We start from the raw sequence: 6,000 nt of genomic DNA, 5'->3' as shown, positions 1-6,000 counted from the left end.
ACACAAGAATGATTAATTCCCATTCGTCAGCCTCCGACAGTCGTCCCAACTATTCACAGGGCCTCCGGTGGCGATACAATGGTGGTGGCGTCTATCGAAGAGGCGGCGGCGGATAAGGGTGTTCCAAAGGTAGTGGCAGCTGGAGGGTAACACTCTAGGGTTCAGGTTCCTTTTCTTTTGAGTGAAAGAGATGCAACGAGGGTGACAAGATTAATCCCCGTCTCCAATGTAAAGTTCATGCCATTTGACGCTTCCAGCTCCTCTATCCCGAAAAGTTTTCAATTTAAGTCCCTAATTTACCCTATAGCCCCTTGCTTCCATGAATCCTTTCAATCTAAGTCCAAATGTTCCAATATAGATCCCTCTCCATAAAAATATTTTCAAATTAATTTCCAAACTTACCAAATGACCCTCAACCTCATAATTATTTACAAAACCAATCCGGAACTTACACTTTTAACCTCTAAAATCCAAAACTATGACTTTTAACTCGTTGAAGCCAACACCTTGCTAAATATTATGGATTTGGTTATAAAATAATAATAATAATTACATCTCCGGGCTTTAGAGTTTATTATTTATATAATTAATTTTAAAGGAATGTTACAGGATTCATATATGTTTTCATTACTTTCTTTCTAGCTTTCACATTTACACTTTATCAATACACCTATAATATTTCATAAATATCATAACTACTAGAAAATTGTAGTTTGGAAAGACACATTTTTTCTATCAAAACCTTAATCATTTTTATTGTAAAAACATACTGTAAATTTCGATGGTACCAAAGTAATTGATTTTCTGTATATTGATTTCATTGATCATAACATCAAGAATAAATAGGAAAACATAATCAAAGGTCCTATACTTTAGCTACAAGCTACATAGAAATAAGTATAAAAGGAAAACAAATAAATATGATAATTATCAAAATTCAATAACCCCCCCCCCCCCTCAAGATGGAGCATGTAGATTCGAAATGCACATCTTGCCAAGTAGAAATTGAAGTTGATCTGCACCAAGTCCCTTTGTTAACAAGTCATAAATTTGCATTTTCCTATCAATTTTCATAGGAAGAAATTCTCGAGAAGCAACTCTTTCATGGAGAAAGTAATAGTCCATCTCGACATGTTTAGTGCGTTCATGAAAGACTGGATTATTGGCAACGTGCAACTTGATTATCACAAAATAACGTGGTGTTGGGGAATCAATGAACACTTGAAAATCGTTAAGTAGCCACCAAACCCATAGAATTTCACTAACTGTAGAGGCCATTGCTTTGTATTCTGCTTCAGTGGAAGACCTAGAGACAACAAATTTCTTTTTTGTTTTCCAAGATATACAGGCACCTCCAAGAAGAAGCAAGTATCTCATTCCAGAATGTGTGGTATATGGGAAAACAAGTTAATCGGTGTCATAAAAAGCAGTTAAGACCAACTCCTATTTATGAGGTAGAAGAATTCCTTGACCCGGGGTTCCGTTTAAATACCTAAGCACCCGGTTCGCAGCCTTTAAGTGATTTTATTGGGGATAAAAAAAAAAGTTGACTTAGGTTATTGACCAAATACATTATGTCTGGACGAGTATCCTGCAGGTAAAGAAGTCGCCACATGAGATGATAATATTGATTTGCATCGATAGTAGCTTCCGATTTACCTTTTTCTAACTTGAGGTTTTTCTCGATGAGAAATGAACTTGGCTTACATCATAACATCCCATTGTCATCAAGGATGTCAAGAATGTACTTGCGTTGACTTAGAACCAAGCCGTCAGGTTTTCTTGCTACTTCCATGCCAATAAAATATTTTAGGGTACCAAGATCACTAATGCTAAAGGATTCATCAAGCTATTTCTTTATATGTTGAATACGATCAAGGTTGTTTCCAATGATAATTACATCGTCTACATATATTAAAATGGTAGTGTCGTTGCCATTATCCTTTTATGTGAACAAGGAGTGACCGGCCTTCGATTGACAAAACTTAATGTTTAAAAGGAATGTGGTAAATTTTTTATACCAACTCTAAGAATCTTGTTTCAATCCATACAACTATTTATGTAAATGACAAACATGCGTTTCGTTCTCTGTTTCGAACCCTTGAGGGATCTTCATATACATCTCCTCGTCTAAGTCTCCCTGTAGAAATACATTATTCACATTGAGTTGATGGATGATCCAATTCTGTTTGGTGGCACCTACTAAAAGAGTTCTTACAGTAACTGAATTGGCGTGTGGAGCAAATGTGTCATGATAGTCAACCCCTTCGAGTTGGGTGAATCCCTTTTTCAACTAGTCGAGCTTTGTATCGTTCAACTTTTCCATCTGGCTTGTACTTTATTTTGTAAACCCATTTGGAGTCAATGGCTTGTTTGCCTTGCGGTAGATTAGTTAACGTCCATGTACCGTTTTGTTTGAGAGCACAAATTTCTTGTTGCATTGCCTCTTGCCAACGTTTATCCTGAAAAGCTTTCTTAAAAGACTTTGGCTCATTATTTGGGGTAATTGCCATTAGATAGCTTTATGATTTTCACAAAATGAGAGATGGGGTGTACCATTGAGGTGTCTTGATTGCGGTCAATTGAATGGGGGAAGCTTTACGATGTAGTCATTAAGTTGTTGGGGTTATGAGCTAACTCTCACACTTTTGGTTCTTGCTTGATCAGGAGGTTCAGTAGAAGAGATGTGATGATTGACAGATTTAAATGTCTTATCCTGGGTCTCGGTATCAAAACTATCTCCATTATCAAACTGAGCCTTATCCTTAACTTGTGTATCTAGAAAATTACTCACATTGTTGTCGTTTTCTTGTGACATTCCTTCATTATCAAAAGCGTGTGCGATGGAATGATCAATGGGGCATCCTTCATGACACATATCATTTTGATACTTGAGCGGTTCATCATCCTCACCAAACGTATCAACTTTAGTATTTTAGAAGGAAGATAGCTTCACAAAATAAAACATCTCTACTTACAATAATATTATTTTCTTTGATATCGTAGCCTTTGTATCCTTTCGTTCCTTGGGGCTAGCCTAAGAATACACTTGGTTTTACTTTCTCTTCAAATTTATCTCCTTTGGTGTTGGTTTTTTTTTGTAGTATGCAAGGCATTTGAAAACCTTCAAGTGATCATATTGGGGTTTTTTATTCGAAACAAGCTCATAGGGGGTTTTATTTTTGATAACCTTAGAAGGAAGACGATTAATAATATATGTAGTGGTTAGTATGTATTCTCCCCAAAACCTTTTTGGAATATTAGCTTCAAAATGGAGAGCTCGAGTTGTCTTGATTAATAATATATGGTTGGTTCAATGTGATATTTGATAATTTTTGTGTTTCAACTAAGAAACTAGTATGATATTCTTAATATTCAGAAGACCTTTGGATATATGTCACCCTGGAACTTCGTAGGGAGACAAGTCATTACGTCATTAAATTTACATTATATCATTCCTTTTTATCCACCTTTTGGTGCTTGGGGAGAAACTACGAGAGGTTGGGGTGTTGGACGTGGAGGAAGAGGTGGTCCATAAGTAGATTGGTCAACATACTCAGGGATGTCAGCTTGATCATGGGATTCCAACAAAGTTCGTGCGAATCCCTCATTCATTTATCAATCAACCATCTCATTTCAACTTGGTTTTGCTCTAGGTGTTCTTGAAAAAGTTGTTGTATTTCCTCAGGGTAACCAGAGGGGGATTGGGTTTTCCATCATTATTGCATTGGTTGGCCACTCTTGGTCCCTAATTAATGAGAGGCATCTGGTTTGGACCTTAGCCCTTCATCATGAGAATTTTGGCTCCTTGTTCGTGTCACCTCAGTATAACATTTCAACTCTTTAGCATACAATAACATTCAGATATCTGTGTTAGTAATTTAAAAAAGTTAATATGACATTCCTTAAGACATGAAATTTCTAGTAACATTCATAGTATATGTATATCCCTCATTTTATAAAAACCTTCCATGGTTCCACCAAGCTTGACTATGTATCATGTGTTTATAATAGTATGGGCCCTATACTAGTATGCCCACACCATAAATACCCGATCTTGACTTTACCACTTAGGAGATTTTCATCCATTAGTCAGTCCATTACTCTATTTAGAAGCACTCAATGTGGTATTCTACAAGTCCATCTAGCTTAAGTACAATAATCATAAATCTCTTTCACACTTTCTATAAATAAAGACAAAGCCTAGGAATGGAATGATCCAATCCTATTCGCTTAAACTATGACTTTGATACCAACTGTAACACCCATTTTTTTCAAACAAATTTAAAGCTATGGCTTAATCCAAAAACAAGGTTTAACAAAAACCATTTAACAAAACATCAAAGTTTAAACAATTAGGTTCAATTAAATCTCTTGGGTGTTACAAACATTGTATCAAATAAACCATAACAAGCAAACCAATATTTACAAGATCAAAGCTAACTTTAACTTGTACTCTGCTAAGTCTCCCATGGACTTCATTACTTTTAGAATACTTCACACCTATAACTATCACTTGAGATACATGACATTAAAAGAGATATGTAAGACACATATGTCTTGTGAGATACAAAGGTTTGAGACCCAAAACACTTTTTTTTTAAATTATACCAAAACATTTCATTAATCATAACATATTTTAAAATCCATATTTCCACATTCCATTCTCTTTTATCATTAAGGAATCATTTTGATATTTAACTGTTGTCATTTTTATACTTAGGGTTTACGTCCAATAAATGATCAATTTCCAAGTCTAGAACAAGGTGGAAAGAACAACATCAGTCCATCAAGGTATCATTTACATTGGGAACTCTACTTCGTGAAGGGAAGGTACCAGCCCAATAGATTCCTCTAGCCTCTTATGAGGCATGATATTCCAGATGATTCATATATGCTTTCATTACTTTATTTCGAGCTTTCACATTAATACTTTATCAACACACCTATCATATTTCATAAATATCATAAGTACTAGAAAGTTGTACTTTTAAAAGACACATTTTACATATCAAATCCTTTAGCACTTTTATTGTAAAAACATACTTTAGTCATGTACCCCAAAGTGGGAAAAGCCATCATGTACTCACCTAGTTCTCCAATGTAGAATGTTACCATTTTCAAGTTTTTTTCCACAAGTAACACTCCTAAGAAACTACCTAAAAAAGGTAGGTGAAGGTTAACAAAATGACCAAAATACCCTTGAGGGTCATAAAAACTATAAACTCTTATAAACATCTCCTTTTAACTATATCAACTACTACAATTAGAATCGGGTCAAGCATATGAGCCAAAATCAAGTTAGAAAATTATATGAATCCTTAGCAGAATGAAACACAGTCATTTTGATTAAGGCATGTAGAAAACACACTTGTGTTTTCATGTCTGCACCACACCACAATGCGATTTTTCTCAAAATGGCACTCTACTTTGAATAATTCTCAACGGTCTCTTCCAATTCACTTTGTAAAACTTTTATAGTTTTTGCCACATGGTTATAAGGTGTTTTATCATCCAAATACAGCCACTTAATTCATCAAATGCTCATTGAAACCTATAAGGTTATAATGATCCTTAAACTTTTAAAATGAAGACTAGTTTTGCACATTTTAAAACTCATAAAGTTTGTTCCTAGCCTATTGAATAACCATATAAACGTTGTTAAGGAAATGAAACCACTACTAATATCATTTTAAATACCTAATCGGACTATGGAATCCTCAATTTCGTTCAATGTTTCCAATTTACCCTTATGACCAATAACTCCATGTATAAGTCTAGAAATCAAGCAATATTTTATGTTTTTGAACTCAAATCATGCCATAAGTATCCATTCATGATTTTGAACCTCCTTTAATCTTAAAATACTCAACTACAAGAGATTACATTGGTTTCATCTCATTTTTCCCAAATCCATTCCAATCCAAGCTTATATAGGATTCTATCGCCATGGATAAGTTTGAGCATTCCAATTAGACTTATTGCTACAAAAAAATCATC

The sequence above is a fragment of the Lactuca saligna genome, chromosome 7, assembly GCF_052625555.1.
Source record: "Lactuca saligna cultivar CGN05327 chromosome 7, ASM5262555v1, whole genome shotgun sequence".
NCBI classification, from domain to species: domain Eukaryota; kingdom Viridiplantae; phylum Streptophyta; class Magnoliopsida; order Asterales; family Asteraceae; genus Lactuca; species Lactuca saligna.
This window is presented reverse-complemented; position numbering follows the sequence as displayed.